The sequence below is a fragment of the Mesocricetus auratus genome, unplaced genomic scaffold, assembly GCF_017639785.1.
Source record: "Mesocricetus auratus isolate SY011 unplaced genomic scaffold, BCM_Maur_2.0 Super-Scaffold_100015, whole genome shotgun sequence".
NCBI lineage: Eukaryota > Metazoa > Chordata > Mammalia > Rodentia > Cricetidae > Mesocricetus > Mesocricetus auratus.
In genome coordinates, this window is record NW_024429198.1 from 20,619,287 (window position 1) to 20,639,945 (window position 20,659).

General features: G+C 37.6%; 1 protein-coding gene across 1 annotated transcript in view; it reads right to left on the reverse strand.

The window, feature by feature from the left end:
• The window catches only part of Fbxl7 (F-box and leucine rich repeat protein 7), a 379,760-nt gene extending 363,653 nt beyond the window's left edge, over positions 1 to 16,107 (reverse strand). The window contains exon 1 of the mRNA XM_040757670.1: positions 16,020 to 16,107. The gene's annotated coding sequence lies outside the window, so the exon portion shown is untranslated. The remainder of the gene's footprint in view (positions 1 to 16,019) is intronic.
• Positions 16,108 to 20,659: the final 4,552 nt, after the last annotated feature.

The following is a 20,659-nucleotide window of genomic DNA, read 5'->3' on the forward strand; positions in this document are numbered from 1 at the left end:
TTTGGGCTTGAGGACAATTAGTTTGAAAGGGAAATGGAGAAGGGTAAGAGATACTGGAGATAAGGAGGGTGACTGAGGATGTGAGAAGTGAATTTGAGTGAATTGAGCTGATTAAACAAAGTTCCTGGTCTTGTCTTCCCACCTGACACGATTCCTTCTGGCTTTCCCAATCTACTTGAGTTGGAATGCATCCACATCACAGTCCATCATTGAAGGGAGCAAAGACAGGAATGCAAACAAGGCAGGCACCTGAAGGAAGGAGCTGATGTTGAGGCTATAAAGGGGTGCTGCTTACCGGCTTGCTAATCATGGCTTGCTCAGCTTTCTTCCTTATAGAACTTGAGACCATTCACAATATGATAGACCCTCCCATATCAAGCACTAATTAAAAAAGTGTCCTACAATCTTCCCTATAGTCAGATCTTATAAAGGCATTTTCTTAATTTAGGTTGCCTCCTCCCTGATGACTCTAGCTTGGGTCAACTTGACATAGAAAGCAGTCAGTCTTTAAAACCACAAAGCCTGCCTCCAGTGACCCAACTCCTCCAATAAGGCCCCACCTCATACCTCCTAAACAGTTCCACCAATGAGGACCATAAATATTCAAAACCATATGAGTTTATGAGGACTATTCTTATTCAAACTACCACATTACACTTCCTGGCCTCCATAGACTTGTAGCCATATCATAGTTCAAAATACATTTAGTCCAATTTCCAAAGTTCCCACAGTATTTTAGTCTCACTCCTATTTAGAAGTTCAAAATCCAAAATTTCTTTTGAGACTCAAGGCAATATCCTAACTGTAGCCCCCCTGTAAAATCAAAAGCAAATCAAAGACTTAAAATATCTAGTGACATAAAGTATGCATTACCATTCTAAAGGGAGGAATCAGAGAACAGGGAGGAAACATCAAACCCAGCATAGCCACCTCCAAATCTTCTAGTTCCATATCCAAAGTCAAAGGTATAAATGGCTCTGTCCTTCCAGTTTTACTGCCTTCAAGATATATCTCTCTTAAGGTGGCTCCACTCCTGTGCACAGCTCTCCATGGTAACATTCCATGGCTCTAGTGTGTCCAGCATCTTGTGGTACTCAACATAATCCAGACTTGACTTTCGTATCTTCACAAAATGGCCTTTCGGGGCCTTTTGTTATCCTCATGACTTCACATAAGGACTGCCCTGCAACACCCTGCCTGGTCTCAGTGGCTGTCACTAGCAGTGGAGAAAGATTATGCAGCCCATTGCTTGTGTATCCTTCATGACTCTAAAGCCAGAACCACAGGGACAACTGTCAGATTTGGTGGCTCATTTGGTACAAGGTCTGGATCCCTTGATTCACATTTGCTGTAGCTTTTGTTTATGTGAAGAAATTATTCTTTTGTCCTTTTCAGAAACTGGAAGCTTAGTCCAGTGGGTATTTCCCTGAGAGTACCTCTCCCTTTATTCCAATGATATCAGACCTTATCTTGTCTCCTTTTTTCTTTCAACACAAGCCTTGGTTCCAACATTAAATTTCCTGGTTCATGGGTTTCTCCTCAAACTACATTTTGTATTTCTTTCTGCCCTACTGGCTCTGATTCATTGTAGATCCTCATAAGAGTGATTACTAATAACCATGTCATAGCATCAATAAATCTCTCCAGCCCTTGTACGTACTGTTGATATTTTACCACAATAGTGAGAATCTATCATTCTTATAAGTGATAGACAGTAATCATATAAACAATCATTACAAAAACTGCAGTAGAAATTGAAAATTTTCCTTAATACAGATTTTCAAGTGAAAGACAATTATTAGATAAACAGTCACTACAAAAACTACAGTAGAAATTGAAAATTGTCCTTAATAATTCTAGCTTAAAAATTGCAAAAAAAAGGGGGGGAACTCTTCTATCTCTAAACACTAAACAAACTAAAGCCATTTTCAATTGTCCTTTTTACAGGGAAGTAAAATGTGCTAGTAAAATCCACTTTTAGGATTTTTAAGGTAACTAAACAGGTAGTCAAGTAAACTTGAATACATTCGCATGACAAATGATGCATTTCAATATTATGAAATACACCTTTTTATTTCTTCAGTATTCTTTATTTGAAATTCTATCTACTACTATAGTTCGCTCATCTCTCTGCCAGATTTTTTTGAGTTGTTTGCATTAGATATTAGAATCAACTGCATAACATAATGTGAAGACAAATTGTTCTTTAATACTAAAGCATAAAGATGCTTCCAGGAATGCATTTGGCTACAAGCATCTTACCCACTGGTAATAGAATATGCCCTTCATGATGCTTCATGCCCTTGCTAGTTAATCCTCTCCCTGAAGTCCGTCAACCAGGAATATGGTCTCCATTTTTCCATTTGCATTTTCTAAAATTTTATGCAAATGGAAGCATGACGCATGCAGTATTATAGTCAATTGTACTAATATCTTTTTAAAAATCACATAGCATTTCTGCAGACAAAGTGTTATGTGGGTCAATACTATGTGTTTATGATTGTGTTTCTTTTACTGCAAAGTTGTATAGTTTCAAAAAGGCTAAATCATACTTGATTTTCCACTCACCAGATAATGAAGACTTGGTCTATCTTTAGTTTGTGGCTACAATGCTGAACTGCAGTAAACATTACAATCTTTGAATAGAAATATTTCCCAAGAAACACACTTACTAATAGGCAGGTATCCAAGCTCATATGAATTGCAAATTCGGATAAATACTGTGCAAGAATTTCTTCCTGGTCTGTGGCTTTGTTTTACTTTCTTTACAGTGATTTTAAAAAGGAAAAGTTTGTCACCTTAACAAAATCCATTTTTTCCTTAATTGTTCATACTTTTTCTGTCCTTTTAAAAAAATTAGCCTATGCTTAAAAATGATAAATACTTTATATGTCTCTAAATTTCATCATAGGTGTAATTTTAGAATTGTAAGAGTATTCGCTATAACTTATGGGTCTTTAGTTGTCTTGAAATCCATTTTATATATGGTATATAATCAAGTTTACAATTTTCTTCATGTGTGTGTACATGTGTGCATTCTTGATGCTGGTTAGCTGATGCTTCCAGTATCATTTGTTAAAAGATTATCCTTTCCTTGTCTTGGCACATTGCCAAAAGCCAATTACATTCATCTAACTCTTTGGAGGCCCTGTGCTGTTGCTTTGATCCAGATTTCACAACAATATCACAGTTTTATCACTGAAGTTTGATAGAAAGCCTTAGAACCAGGTTGTAGAAATCCTCCAAATTTTTCTGCTATTTCAAAATTGTTTTGGATGATCATTTTCATGGTTTGTAAATGACTCTTTTTGATTTCAACATCACAATCAAAAATTAAAAATTATGGGGATTTGTGGCTTGGATCTCATTCAAAATACATAGCAATATGAGGAGAAATGAAACCTTGTTGACATCAAATCTCCTAAACCAAGAGCATAGAACATCTCCCTATATTACTTAGTTTTCATTCTTCCAGAAATAATTGGTTCTTTTGATGGAAACCCTTGCCAAAGTCTTGTTAAATTTTTAGATTCTTATCTTCAATATCTAAAGTGTGTGAATGACATTTCAAAATAACTTGGTTTTCATTAATTATATATATATATATATTCTGCTCAGTCTACACATTAATCCCTTTACTAAATCAGCACAATCCTTAGTTGCACTCTAAATTATTTTTATTTAAATTAAAAACAATCTTTTTTACACACCAATCTCAGTTCCCTCTCCCTCCAGTCCTCCCATTTCCCCCACCATTTCCCAATCCCACCCCACATCAATTCCTCAGAGAGGGCAAGGTCTCCAATGAAGGATCATCAAAGACTATCACATCATTTGGCGCAGGACCTAGGCCCTTACGCATGTTTATCTAGTCTGAGAGAGTAACCCTCCTTGAGGAATGGGCTCCAAAAGTCCATTTGTGCACTAGGGATAATACTGGCTCCACTGCCAGAGGCCCTATAGACTAGCGACCCACACCCAACTGGGTAAACATTCAGGAACTACACATGCAAGCATAACTAACAGAATAAAAGAAACTTTGTGGAGTACAGGTTTTCAAAGCCGAACCAAGCCCTCTGAATGTGGGTGCCAGTTAGGAGGCATGGACAGTCTATGCGACCTCTGACAGAGAAACCAGTGTTTATCCCTAGTGCACAAATGAACTTTGGGGGCCCATTCCCCAAGGAGGAATACTCTCTCAACCCAGATACATGGAGGAGGGCCTAGGCCCTCCCTCATATGATGTGACAGACTTTGATGATCCCCCAGGGAAGGCCTCACCCTTCTTGGGGACTGGGTAGGGGGTCGGTTGGGGGGTTTGGTGGGGAGCATGGGAGAAAAGGGATGGAAAGGGAATTGGGATTAATATGTAAAATATGATTGTTTCTAAACTAAATAATCAAAAAAAAAAAAGAAACTACTTTCTCATAGAAGATTATAGAAAACAAATATCAAAATATAGAGTTGTGGCTTCCAGGTCCCTGGATATATCTACAAAACAATTACTACTGCTAAGGCTCAGGGAACACTGAGAAATGAGCCAGAGGATCAGGGAGTTTGCTGTGAGGTAGTGTCTTCTAGTAGTGTCACAGGCTACAACTGTACCGTCTTCCCAACATGACTGCCTAGACATAAGCTGAACAAGAACAACAGACATTTTAAAGTAGGCGAGGGAAAGACCCCAGCCCCAAGAGGCCATAATCCTACACAAATCGCTACAGGCACCTAAAGAATGGGAAAGAAGTTGTCTTCATGGAAGACCAAACTGTTTGGTTATCCAATACCAAATGGTCAGTCCCGAAACCGGAAGTAATATTATACAGACTGCCCAATTTTTAAAACTATGTTATGTGTTTGGTTTTCAGAGTTCTTGTCAGTTTTTTCAATATTTGTGAAGTCTATAGTGGTTTCATACATTTCCACATACAGAAAATTTGTTTCTACTAACCAACATATTACACATCAAATATGTACATTAACCTGATGAGAAATTATTAGTTTCATAGATGCTCTTCATAGAAACAGCTCCAGATTTCATTGATTATCTGATTGCTATTTCAACTTATATTTCTTCTGCTAGTTCTGATTTTAATTTCCTTTTACTTAATTTATAAAGCAGGACTAAAAACACCAAACCTTCATTTTTCTACATACTCATTTCATTGTATATATTTTCTCCAAAGCACTGCATTTGAAATATCTTAAACATCCTCATTAATTATGTTTTATTTCTTTTTAGATTGAAATATTTCCTAGTAACTTCTTTCTGCATGGCTTATTTAATTAAATGGGTATTCTGACATTTGTGTTTTGTAATTTCCAAATATTGTAGAATTTTCTGGGTATCATTTTACCATTGATTTCTAATTTAATTCCATTGTGACCAAAGGGTATAATTACAATCATTTTGGTCTTTTTATGTGAGATTTTTAATGACCCGACTGTACTCTATTTATATAGAGAGGCAATGAGTGCTCTATGTTTTGGAGGTTCTATTAATATCAACTAGCTTAAGTTAAAGTCACATACCCCTATTGGTTTTTCTACTTATTTACTAATTTATTACTAAAAGGTTTGTTAAAGTCTGCAACTATAATGTTAAGACATTTTGTTGTACTTACTTTTTATTGTTTTGGTATATATTTTACCTAAGGAATTTTTTTAGTAAGTAGGATAACAAAATAGGCTTTAAGATGCACTATATAATGTCACAGGTTGATGTGCTGAAAACATAGGTCAAACTAGTCAAAGGAATTCTTACTATACATGTGTAACATGGAAGTCAAACCACTAATGTGGTTTGTAATGTTTGTGAGAACCTTATAGTTTTACAGATGAGAACAATGACAGGTATTGGTATTTTAACATTATTTTCTGAAATATCACTACTAAAAGTGAGTATTGTCTACATATAGGCAATCTTCACATTTTGTTAGTTGTATTGAAACACTTGACTCCAGGCAGCAAGAAACCTTAAACAGATTCCAGAGTGTGGGTTCCTGTTCCATTCCATAATTCATTCATCTCCCTGCAGCCTCAGCTACTCTCTCTGTGAAAAGAAAATCATTTTTCCTAGATAAATCCACAGAAGAATTCTTGGAGCCTTTCAAAGGAGGTCTCAACCAATACTTTTTGAAGTTTTTTTTAAAAAATTGAAACAGAAGGAACATTTCCAAACTCCTTCTATGAAGATAGTATGACTCTATACCAAAATCTAAGGAAGATTGATGGCTCCCAGAACCCATGTCATGTGCTCACAACTGCCTGTAACTAGAGCTCTAGGGGATTTGATGCCCACACTCACCTGCAAAAACTCACACTCACATATACATAGCTTTTAAGATAAAAATAATACTAAGTTTGGAGTCAACTATACATGTAATCATTGAAATTAGAATGAAAGAGTGCTGAATCATATGGCATTGGCTAATAATCCTAACCCATGCTTCTCTCCCAAAATAATAGTCATACTACCTTTATAATATGACATATGAAATAAATGACTAAGCACAAGATTGATGAAATACACTGACGTCAAGATGAAAAAGTTTTAAATATGGGACTCTCATCAAAATGCTTTGCCAACAACTTTAGACAGCTAGCCATTCAGACGGACATATTTGTATCTAATTATTTTATTAACTAAATCATAAATAGATGAGTTTTAATATAATTTATAAAATATTTACTACTTAAATAATTCTAGGAACTTGGGGTATAGAAAGTATTTCCCAGATCAATGTCAGTTTTTAATAGAAAAACCTAAAGTCTCATTAATATTTGAGTGTAACAAGAATGGAAAGGGGAGGTTTTCATGTGGATTAGAAATTCGCTGAAAAGGAATTGTCAATGCAACTTGAAGTCTTTTACTTGAATATGAAGGTGACAAATCTGGGAAGTGGCCAAGAATGCAGAAGAAAATCAAATACCTAGCTTTCCTCTAGTGAAAGTATGGGTTGATGATAAAATATACAGCATTAAATAGTTTCCATTTCCTGTGCTATGGTTGAAGAATGCATAAATCCAAATTTCACTATAAACTAAAGATAAAATTACTATAAAACATGGAAAATATTTGTGGAAAAAGAACTGCAGTGGAATTTAAGAGAATCCCAAAGTAAAAGTATTATTGTATAAGAAAAATTTAGGAGCTACTGTTACTATTTCCAGCTTAGTGGTAAGGCAAATCCCTTCTGTAGTTATAATAGCAAACCATTAGTTCTGTTTGCCTTCTTATCTTCTCTCAATAAAAATGAGCTTTTGTAAACACTGGCTTCTTGGAATAATGAGTAGGGACATTTGTCCCTGTTCTTTCTATTAAGTATAGATCACACATATAGACATTAATTATAGAACAAGCATAAAAATAGTTTGAAATGGAGAGAGATGACAAAATCCAAGCAAATATCTTATGATATTCAGTGATGAATTTTCTTGATCTTCTTTTCCTCTCTGTTTTTACATATCCCAGACTTGAAGTCAAGGAAGCATAAGCGTGATTCCAGCTCACTGTCTCAGTCTGACATCCAGCAAAAGCTGTCGGCTTGGAGATGTGGTCACTGCCACTTCCAGCTGTACATATACACCTTTGAATCATTAGCACAGCCTCTTAAAAGAACATTGTTTTTTTTTTAAATGCTGAGTCAGGAAGACTCCCTTAAGCAAGTCACGTGAGTCTCTACTTGTCGCTAGCAAAACAGAGCCCACCTGAGAAAAATGCTGCTACCAAAAAGCGCATGTTTTTTTCTGTTCTTTTGTTTCTAAAATTCCTTTAAAGCTTTTGTCTTTCTGCGTGGAAATTCATGATCCCACTTCTGACACCATTATGTAAAGAGAAGCCTTCCCTCCAGCCTGGTTCTAGAGCCACATCAGTCCCAAATAAACACACAGGAGGCTATATTAATTATAAAGCTGTTGGCCTTGCTTGTTTCTTACTGGCTAGCTCTGACTTAAGTATTTATCCCATAATTGTTAATCTAAGTATTTCTCTTACTGGAGAACTCTCCGGGCTTCTTATCCCTATGGCAGTTACATCTTGACTCTTGAGTTTCTCCTACCCAGAGTACTCCTCAGCTCCTCGTCTCACCTATCTTGCTTCCCTATTGGCCAACAGTGCTTTATTGACATATACACAGAACTTCCCCCATCAGTGGACATGCCAAAGCACTCCACAAACATATCCACCTCTCCTGTCAGGATGGTCCTAGAGAAAGCAGCTGGACGATGAGACTTAAATCAACCACAAACTAATAACATAAAACCCAAATGAGCAAATTTCAAAGAATATGGGAAGGTGCTAAACTATACAATAAATGAGTGGACAGATAGAGACTCACACAGAGACCATCATATTACAACTATTTGAATCAACGGTCCTTATCCAGCACTTAGGAAGATGCTTGAGACAAATGAAAGACAGAGACCCAAAGCAAAGAGGCACTTTTTCATCAGATGAAAAGAGAACCAAAGTGAATGAATGAGTTAAAAATAGCTGACCTGACAAGGGTTGGCTCTTGAATCCCAGGCTGATGCCTGGGAATCCAGCATGGGACTGATCAAGACCTCCTGAATTTGGGTGTCATTGAGGAGGCCTAGGTAATCTATTGAGCCTTGGGCAGTAGATCAGTATTTATCTTTGGACTCCCATCCAACAATGTGAGATGCACTCTCACCCTGAACTCTTGGGGGAGGGTCTAGGCCCTGCCCTGGATGAAATGACAGACTATGGACAACCCCATGGAGTGTCTCACCCTCCCTGGGGAAATGAGGAGATATTAGAGTTGGGTGAGGGGAGGGCACCGGAGGAGGGGAGGGAAACAGAGAGGGACCTGGAACTGACTTGTGAAGCAACCTTGTTTCTAATTTAAATTTAAATTTAAAAATAAAAAAAGAACCTCAAAAAATATAGCAATAAAATACAAACTTAAGAACAGGTTCAAAAGAACAGACAAGAGAAAATGGAGTCAATGGAAACCAGAAAAACTGGAATTATTCCATCCAAACAACACAGACAAAATACACTGACCTGTGTATTAGGGACCAATAGAATCATGGTGATTAATTTTATTTGGCAATCTGATATTTGATCAGAAACTATATCAGATGTTTCTATAAAAGTATTTATAAGAAGAAACTAAGATTTACATGTGTACACTTTGAGTAAGACAGATTATTCTCCAGAATGGGTTAACCTCATCCAATCAGTAGAAGACTGGCCTCCAGACAAGGACTTCTCTCAGTCCAAATCTCAGGAGAGTCACTCATTAGTCCACTGGGCCAAGTGTAGCTCATTTTGTCTTGTCAAACATCTATAATTGCTTAAACTTATTCCTTAAATATCTCATATATATGTCCCATTGATTTTCATTCCTCGTATAATCACAGTGCATGTACTGTAAAGGTAAAGCCAATCTTTATGCCTCAGTATCAAATTGGTAGAAAAAAGCAAGTAGAACTAAAAGAGAAATAATGGGGAAAAACATTGGGAAAATCATTTTAAAAACCCCCAGGAAGATGAATGAAACTCAGAGTAGACTCATGTCACTACAGAGACCTGCCACTGGCAGAGTTATGAATTAAGATCAAGAAACAACCTACAAAGAGATGGTTGTTTTTAGTTTAAAGGTAGATTCAAAATCTGTTCTATCAATTACTTTTCTGATCATTCAGCTTTTACCCTGATATCAGACTATGGGTTTTTATTATTAAGACTAATTAAGATTAGTCAACCTAGTCAATGGAATTTAATTATTGTGGGCAGTGTGGACTAAGGGAGAAACTGGATAGATGGTATACTGGGCCCAAGTACACTATGTCTTTCCTCCCATGAAAAACAAATATTTTCAAAACGTTTCATTGAAAAGAGTACTCTTTTTCTTTTCAGAAATGTTTCTAGTTTAGGAGGGTCTTTGAGATGTATTGGTATGGCATAAGGCAAGAGCCCTCACTCATGTGGTGTATCACACACACACACACACATAGACAAACACACACATATACAAACACACATGTATGTACACACACACATATGCAAACATACATACATGAACATGTATGCACAAACACATGCATAGACAAATGTAAACACATACAGAAACACACACACACACACACACACACCATGAATCCTTCAACACAGCGTTGTTATGTGTTGGGAAGTCACTGCTGCTCTCCTGGAAGTTAAGAAACTAGACCTGCAGGAGGTAAACGGGCCTGAATGTAGTTAGATAAATGGCAATGAAGCTTTCTTGAGACTTTTATTTCAAATAACCTACTTGGAAATCAATGAATTTATATCACCATAAAAGAGGATGGGTTAACTTTGTATCCCCAGGGTCACTAGAGAAACTGCATTCCCACAGATTAGGTGTTACAAGATCAGGAGCAAGGTGACTTTCCATCCCCAGAGAAGCAAAGCAAATACAACTAACTGATAACTGAAGGTGCAGATGGATACTAAGCTTCCTAGAATGCAGTGGAACTGCAGGATCAAGGGCAAGAAATGGCCAGAATGAAATTCCTGATAGTTCTCCTATCCCTAGCAGTCGGATATGGTTTTTTTGTGTGTTCCCTCTGAATGTAAAGTGTGCAGGGGCCAGAGGGGAGAGGTGGTGGTGAGAGGGGGGAAGTCTCTACAGAATCCATTCAAATACAAATATGCAAGGAATGCACAGGGGAAAGTGAAGATCTTCTGTTTGCTTTGCATTAGGGATGGATTCCTGATATTCACTGTCCCAGGCAGAAACATCAAGACCAGTTCCTAGAAACCAACTGTCTTGCTTTTGTGATCCTTTGGCAGGCTTGTAGAGAGCATTATCCGCTGCACAAATAAAAGGCCTGAACTTCATGTTCCCTCACTCCAGCTGCTTTCCCTAAGTTGGGAATTGAATGGCAGATTCCACCTTTTAGCCAAGAGCTCATGATATTATTAGAATTTGAGAATTCAAGAACATAAAGGACCTCCTGGGTAGTCGTGCTGTGAAATCACACAGTAAGCTGAATTCACTGACATGAGACACCACTTGAATCTAGAGACTGGAGTGTCAGCCTTCCTTTGGGTATCCATTATTACATTAATTTCTTCCCTTAAGCTACAAACAGTTTATAATACAAATGTCTTATGAATGTAGAATGGAACTAACTCATACACTGTGATAAGCTCACCTATGAAAAAGCAAAAGTTAGCTTCCAGGCAGTTTGATGGTCGACTTGTATCCAGAGGACTGAGTATTTAGATAATCTCTGATGTGCAACTGAGCTACAGTTTAAACCAACGGAACTGCCACAGACTGCATCCTGTATGTCACTGAACTTCTGCTGTATTGTGTTATGTCACTCCTTCTATCAAGACCTTCCTATCTAATTCCCTCATGGCCAGACTTGAGAAATCACCTTGGGTACAGAAGCACTGTTCAGAGCACTCATTATCTAGCCCATAATAATATAGGATAGTAGTTACTGAATTACAACTAAATATCAGCCACTGAGACAGGTCCTTCAGGTATTGTTATTTAATGCTCACTTGGGAGAGAGACATTGTATCTATATCCCCTGACCCATTTCTAACTGGACAGGTACTTGCCTGCTCTGAGATTGCATCTGTGTTAAGTTATGCAGAGACTGCAGCTGCATTTTGCCTTACTACTCATGCTCCTTCTCCTACTGAGTCCATGTTGCCAAAAAGTTAAATCCTCAGGGGACACAGGGAATGTTGCTTTGGGACAGTGTCAGGATGCCGAATTCTGATTCTCAGTTCTGGTACATTTTAAGATCTCTGAAGCTATCCTTCTGTACTACCTCATATAGCGTATAAAGTAAATCCACCTGGTGGCATGAGTGTCTTTGTACATTGTTCAGGCCATTCTTTTTGGGCTGGTGGCATTTGATAATTCCTTCTCTAAATTAAGCCTCAATCATTTGTCTGGCCACACATGCTGTCTTCAGAACTGAATATGTTCTGGAGGGAGAACCCAGGATATTCATGTCACAGGCATTTTTTTTTTTACAGTTTTACCCAAGGGAAGTACCATGCACTATAGTCAACATGCCATTGAACTCCTAGTACATCATGAGCCACCACAGTTGAAAGTCTTTTTCCACTTTTCTGAAGGCATTCCAAACTAATTTCAATATGGCTGCACTTCAATAGTATACATGCCCATTTGTCCTTAGTCACCCATCTTCTCTGCTGTCTACTCCTTCATCCCTGGCTTTCTTGCTTAACCTCTTCTTCAAATCTCTCCTGCTTCTGCTTTCATGTCACCTTCCCCTCTCTCCTTCCCCCCAAGATCACTTCCTTCTCCTTCTTGCTCCTCTTTCCCATTCAACAATATACACAGAGACACACATGTACTTAAGCACATGCACAATTTAAATCTAGATTCTGAATAGTACAGACAGTATAACATTCATCTTCCTGACTCTAGATTATTTCATTTAACAAAATGATCTGCAGTTTAATCCATTTTCTTGTAAATGTGGTAATTTTACTTTTCTTTGATGAAACTAAATAACATTCCATTGTGTCTAAGTAGCATATTTTCTCTATTCATTCATCTGTTGACAGACATTAAGGCTGGTTCTATTTCTTATTGCCAATAGTGTTCACCCCTTAATCTTTTCACCAGTAAACAAATTACATTTCTTAGAAAGCTCACCTTCCTTTGCAGCCTTGTTATCATAATCTAGTTCCCTTGAAATCTATACACAACTTAAGATAGCAAATAAGAGTCTTAGTTTTCAGTCTCAATATGAAAGGGATAAAGGGAGGAATGGATTCATAACAGCTTTTGTAAGCAGTCATTAATGTCTTCTGTATTCAACACTGCAAAAAAATGCATTCCATTCAAGATTTTGCTTTCCCCTCTCTCTAGCCTAAATAATTTAAACTACTCCTTATAGTTCCACTGTACCCAGCCATGCTTTCCTACATACTTACTGTCTTATATGTGTAAAAGTACCAGGGGCAAAGAGGCACAATAGATATTCATCAGTGAATCATTTCAATGCAGAGTAATAACTAACTTCTGTCAGATAATTCTTCATACTCCCATCATGTCACTAGAAGTCACTGCTAAGACTTGTATTTCCATCCTGTTTCAATGTTGAGCAAATCAGACACAAGATATGTGTAAATAGCACTGAAACATCTGGATGAAAAGGAAGAAAATCAATTATCTGGATGTTTTGTCTATACAACATCAAAACATGTAAGCTCTGTGTAGACAAAACATCCAGATGATTGAATACTGCACTTTTCATCCAGACACTTTGCTGTCATGTGGACAAAAATCACTGCCAAGTTAAGGACAAAGGAAAAAACAATTTAAAAATTTTAAAACACACAACAGAGCAAAACTTGCCTGATTTGAAAAATGTGAGGGAATTGTTTGTAAGCCTGACGTGAGAAAGGAAATCAAGATGATGTCTTAAATCAATTTTTGAAAACTCTAAGTCATATTACAAAAATCATTTTCAGTTTCATAGTTACCTTAACAAATCACAGGCACATTAAGACACACTTCATAGAAACACACCACCACTTTGGCTGTGTTTACAAACAAGATGGTGTGTTTACAGAAAAGAACGGTGATTCCTCCATGCCTTTGTTTTCTGGAAGGTCAAAAGCTGAAATTAATTCTAGTTGTCTAACAGTAGGTCGACTTACCAGGACAAAGTCAGTAATTATTCACTGCCAGAAAGCGAGTAGCTGCACAGGCTTCTTTTTCACAATCAGCCTATTGGTTTACTTACCCAAACTATGTTTATTAGTAGTTGCTATTCCTACTTTATAGATATAGAACTGAGTCATGAAGATGAATGAAGAAATTTACCAAGGTCTCACAAAATGATCATTTCCAGAAATTCTATGGTGCTTAACAAAAGTATTTATTTAATATACCTTATTTTGAATGGGATATCTTTAGATTATAAATTTCAGAAAATGGATATCACAGTTGCTAAAATTCTGGGAATTATAGTTACCCACGCTACCATTCTATTTCATTTGACTTCACGTTGTCACTATTTTTCCATGTTCTAAACCAAGTAGACCTAAATGAGAGTTAACTATGGGGAAAGGAGCTACTAGTATTTGATGAGAACAGCTATTGTTATTCATGAAGAGCCTGACAGGATGTCCTTAAGTTTCATGACTCACTGTCACTATTCCTTCTTAAGTAAACAGTTCCAAAGGCTGCACACAGAGGTCATTGGAGACACCCTACCTTCAGATCAGGTTTATTCACTTCCATTATCTGGCAATGGCTTGGTTGGATGGGATAGAAAGAATGAAAGGAACTTTCCTGCCAAAACTTGTGTGATCAGGACCCAATGGACTTGGATTTTCCAGGTCAAAAAACTGTCAAAAATATCAACAGGAGGTGAATGGCTCTGCAGAGGACAGCCATAGGATATTCCACTTGGGCCATAGAAATGTGTTACTCATAGCAAAGACACTCATTCTTGTGATAATCCCTGAGCACTAGTCTGCAGCCACACTGATGAACTGAGGATCACTGTGATTTATGAGTGTGGCATCAGGGCTAGAACACAAACTCATATGCATTCCTGAGCAGGAGCATCAAGAATTGATTGTGGAATTAGATGGCAGCAATGGCTATGACCCTGGGAAGATCCTGAGACGTATTGAGTTTTACTTTAAAAGGGGGGGATTTTACAGTATGTAAGTTGCATTGCAGTTTAAAGAAAACTACACCAGGCTAATCCAAATGAGTTCTTGGACATCAAATGCACAAAGCAGTGTTTTGGGGATTTAATGTAAATGAAACAGAAACATATGGAGCAAATTTTTGCAAAATTACACACAATTTCAAAAATTAAGGGGGAAATGTTCTTGGCAAAACATAGTTGTGTTTTATCTAATCCAAAATATTTGAAAAATAAATCAAGACATTTCATAAACCAAAATACAGCTGGTTTTTCCATCCATTATGTGTTTGTTAAGTACAGTCTTTCTCATTAAGTGCACTTATCCTTGTATTGAAAGGAGCAGCCAGTCAAGTACTCAGGTACAGAACTACCAACACTTAGAACACAAGCAAGTTCACATTGTGTTAAAGCTGTTGTAGCACAGTAAGCATTATTTTAAAGGAAATAGTATTCATGGCAACAAAAGAGAAAGCTTTCACACCACCCCCCTTGTGGACTTTAAGAGCATAAGAATCACTAAGGTGAGTTGCTACATGTTAACATCTCTGGGCATCCAAGTGTCATTGCTACTGGAAAGTAATACTTCTTTCTGCATGACTTAATCAAACGAGGTTACAAAAGACAGATGCTTTCACATCTATCACAAATTTGAAATTATCATGCCAAAGCCATGACATCATTTCAAAGCACACCCATGTTTATTTTCTCCTTTCTTCTGCTAGGACGTAGACTGTAAGTCCTCAAACAGCATTGCCGAATGTCCCTTCTACAGTGAGGTGGAAGTAGTTTTAACTTCCTACACATCTGCTCAGCGTCATTTCCTCAAGGAAATTTCCTAGACTTCCAGGTTCCATTATTTACCCAGTAACTTTTTAATTCTACAGATTTCAGAACATGGTTTGACATCTCTCTTTATTCACCATCTTGCCCTCTGGAATATTTCTCTAAATGGACAGGCACTTAGTATTGTCTACTGTTCTTTAGTAGTTTGAGAGCTATCAGGAAATGCAGAGCTGTTGGAATTTGAGTCATTGGTTAAATGGCATTGACTACAAGGTAACAAGAGGAAATATTGGAGAAATATATCCCAACTCATAAAGAGCAATGTCTAAATAACTATAATGCAGGCTTAGAAAAGTGCTATGCATAGCTACTGGACACAGTTCAAGCACCTTCACAGATCTACTTAGAACTGGCTGTTTCAAAGCCTTGGAAATCTGCCCTGCTTTTAGGTCCATTGAAACATTGCGGGTTTCTCATATGATTGCAATATCACCCTCCTCTTGTCATGTCATCCTTTGTCTTAACACTGTTGATTCTGAGGGTCTGTGTCAGGTACAAGGACTTACAGCAGCAGGAGAGGCAGAGCTCTTGTATGTAGATTCTATTCTTCTGATACCATAGATATCCCTCTTCATCAGCAGCTACATAGACAGCCTGGAACTGAAAAAAATCAAAATAAAAAGGATGAATTCACCAAACATACTACCCCTAGAAAGAGTGTTCTGGAAAGCAATGTTTCATGCAGCCTTTCTGGGGACAACCCATGTGTCTACATAATCAGCTGAGTTTTCCAGTGAAGCTGTCATCAGCTTGGTGACATAAACACTTGGAATTTATTTCTCCCACTGCTAGACTTGGCTTTTCCCTCTAGTCTTACTTCACTAAGATTGCAAAGTTTGTTGTAAAGAAATTCTAGGCATCTTGGATGAGGTAATCAATAAAGGAAGCCATCCTTTGGAATAGCATGCTCCCACCTGTTTGGAGACAATAGGGATGGCAGGTGTGAGAGCAACTGTCACCAAAGCTTCAGGGATTGAAAACAGAGACAGTTGGAGACCAGGAAACCCAGGAAGTAAACTGACTGGTAAGATTGATGAGTATAAAGAACATGGTAACAGCAAAGATGGTGGAGAGAACCAGGTACTTCCTTCTTAACACCAGACACTTGTCGGGAGAAATGAGACTTAACAAAGATTTTTAAAGCATGGGGGGCCTCTATAATGGCTTTCTTTCTTCAGACATAAAATACACTGTATTGAAAACCAGGTCTCATATTTGATCAATGGAGTGGTAGAGTCGCTGAGGTGATGTGTTGGTCTTATATAAGTAAGTTCAAATCTAACAGGAAAAATATGGAGAATGCTTCCAAAAATGTACTTAGAAATGGTACTGAATGCATAGGGTTAGCTTAGAAATTAAGCAGTAAGGTAGATGAAGGCATTAGTTACATGTGTCTAGGGAAGTTAACAAATGAAACAGGAGGTGACAAGAAGGCAGCTTAAAGAGGAAATTTTAAATTAGGAAGGTGTCAGGCAACGTTCTGTTGTATAATTTCCATTACTCAGGATCTTCAGAGTATCTGCTACATTTGTAGAAGAACAAAATAAGTTTTGCTTACAGCTATTCATGAGAAAAGGGAAATTATTTTTGTCTTTCTTAGTTTTTAATTAATTTCAAAAGAAAGCCTTCATTCAGTAAGACTAAGGCAGGCAAAAATTGATGCCTGGGGTAAATCTCCGGTTAATGGGAATGTGGTGATAGTGGAAAGACAGATTGGTTTGGCCAAGTTTCACTCCATTCTTGCAATCTGGCCTTGGGCTAGTGGATTGGAATTGAAAAGGGTCTGGGGAGACATTAAATTAAAAAGAACTTTTGGAGATTATTTCGGCTGAGGCTGTAGAACATGAGCTAGAGGAAGAGTTTACATGCTCACACTTTCTCAAATTTTGCATCAAGGAAAAGGAATAGACTTTAAAAAAGGAAAAAAGGCAAAATATAATTCTGAGGTTAAACATTACCTAGATGACCACATTTTTTCAAAGGAACACTGCTATTGTTGGAATACGAAATATACTTGTGTGTTGAAGGCTTAAAGCAGTGTTCAGAGATGTGGATTTGAAGGAAGTGATTGGATCACAAAGGCCCTTACCACATCGTGAATATATTCATTGGATTAATAATTTGATTGCACAATACGAGGCATCAATAATTGGCTTTAATTCAACTCCAGGGAATCAAATACCCTCTTCCTGATGCTGCTAGTGCCTGTACATATGCACACACCCACATAGAGACAGTCACTTGCACACATAACACAATAATAAAATAAAGCTTTAAAAACATTTGCTAATTTTGGTAAGTGATATCTATTCATAAAATTGTCCATTTCCTTTAAATTTTTCAAGTTTGTGGAGTACAGTTTTTCAAAGTATCACCTGATGATTCTCTGCATTTCCCCAGTGTCTGTTGTTATGTCCCCCTTTTCATTTCAGATTTTGTTAATTTGTATGTTCTCTCTCTTCCTTGTGGTTAGATTGGATAAAGGTTTGTCTATCTTGTTGATTTTCTCAGAGAACCAACTCTTTGTTTCATTGATTCTTTGTATTGTTTTCTTTGATTTTACTTTATTGGTTTCAGCTCTCAATTTGAGTATTTCCTGCCCTCTACTCCTCCGGGGTGAATTTGCTTCTTTTTGTTCTAGAGCTTTCAGGTGCTCGGGTAATTCTCTAGTGTATATATTCTCCAGTTTCTTCGTGTGGGCACTTAGTGCTATGAACTTTCCTGTTAGCACTGCTTTCAGAGTGTCCTATAGGTTTGGGTATGTTATGCCTTCATTTTCATCAAATTCTAGGAAGTCTGATTTCTTTCTATATTTCTTCCTTTACGCAGGAGTAATGCAGTCGAGCGTTGTTCAATTTCCATGAGCTTGTAGGGTTTCTACAATTTGTGTTGTTGCTAATTTTAAGCCATGTTGGTCTGATAAGATATAGGGGGTTATTCCAATTGTTTATATCTGTTGAGGTTTGCTATGTTGCCAAGTATGTGGTTGATTTTAGAGAAGATTCTATGTGGTGCTGAGAAGGCATATTGTTTTGTGTTTGGATGGAATATTATATAGATGTCTGTTAAGCCCAATTGGGTCAAAACTTCTGTTAGTTTACTTCGTTTCTTTTTTAAGTTCTGTCTGGTGGTGCTGTATAGTGGTGAGAGTAGGGTGTTGAAGTCTCCCACTATAAGCATGTGAGGTTTAATGTGCGATTTGAGTTTTAGTAATGTTTCTTTTTAAAAGTAGGTGCCCTTTACAATAGTCACAAATAACATAAAATATCTTGAGGCAACTCTAGCCAAACAGGTGAAATACCTGTATGACAAGAACTTTGAGTTGTTACAGAAAGAAATTAAAGAAGATACCAGAAAATGGAAAGATCTCCCATGCTCTTGCATAGGTAGGATGAACACAGTAAAAACAGCAATCTTGCCAAAAGCTATCTACAGAATCAACACAATCTCCATCAAAATGAATGCACAATTCTTCACAGATCTTAAAAAATGATAACCAACTATATATGAAAAAACAAAAGACCTAGGATAGCCAAAACAACCCTGTACAATAAAGGAACTTCCGGAGGCATCACCATCCCTGATTTCAACCTCTATTATAGAGCTGTAGTCCTGAAATCAGCTTGTTATTGGCACAAAAATAGACAGGTGAACCAATGGAATTGAATCAAAAACCCTGATATTAGCCAGAACACCTACAAATACTTGATTCTTGACAACAAAACTAAAATTATACATTGGAAATAAAGTATCTTCAACAAATGGTGCTGGCATAACTAGATATTGGCATGTAGAAGACTGCAGATAGATCCATGTCTATCACCATGCACAAATCTTAAGTCCTCACAAAGAACTCAGCATAAATCCAGCCATTCTAAACCTCTTAGAAGAAAAAGTGGGGGGTACTCTTGAAGGAATTGGTACAGGAAACCGCTTCCTGAGCATAATAAGAGTAGCACAGACACTGAGATCGACAATTAACAAATGGTACCTCCTGAAACTGAGAAGCTTCTGTAAGGCAAAGGACACAATCAACAAGCAAAAAGGCAGGCCACAGAATGGGAAAGACATTCACTAACCCTATATCTGACAGAGGGCTATCTCCAAAATTTACAAAGAACTCAGGAAGCTAGTCTCCAAAACACCAAAGGATCCAACTACAAAGTGAGCTACAGAACCAGAGAATTCTCAATAGAAGAATATAAAATGTCTGAGAGACACTTGAGGAAGTGATCAATATCCTTAGCCATTAAGGAAATGCAAATCAAAACAACTCTGAGATACCATCTCACTCCTGACAGAATGACTAAAATCAAAAACACTAATGACAATTCATGCTGGAGAGTATGTGGAGAGAAGGGAACACTCCTCCACTGCTCATGGAAGTGCCAACTTGTAGAGCCACTTTGGAAATCAATATGGAGATTCCGCAGGAAAATGGGAATCAGTCTACCACAAGACCCAGCAATTCCACTCTTAGGCATATACACAAAAGAGGCATATTCATACAACAAGGACATCTCTTCCACTATGTTCATAAGCAGCATTATTTGTAATAGCCAGAGTCTGGAAGCAACCTAGATACCCCTCAACTGAAGAATGGATAGAGAAAATGTTGTACATTTACACAATGGAGTAATATTCAGCGGAAAAAAACCACAATGGAATCTTGAAATTTTCAGGCAAATGGATGGCACTAGAAGAAACCATCCTGAGTGAGGTAACCCAGTCACAAAAAGACAAACATGGTATGTACTCACTCATATATGGATTTTGGGCATGGATCAAGGGAGTGCCAGTCTACAATTCCACTGACAGAAAGTTGGCGAAACAGGAAGAACCCTAAGAGAGATATGCATGGTACCCCAGAGAAGGGGAATGAGCAATATCTCCTGAGACTATTGGGAGCATGGGAGGAGGGGAGAGGGAGACAGAAAAAAGAGAGGGGTAGAAGAGGAGGGGAGAGAAGAGCATGGCGGAGCAGGAAGGATAAGTCTGGGGAAGAATTGAGAGAGCAGGATGAGAGACACCATAATACAGGGAGCCATTATAGGTTTGAGAAGAAATCAGGCACTAGTGAGATTACCAGAGATCTACAAGGATGGCACCAACTGGTAAATGAAGCAATAGTGGGGAAACTACCTTA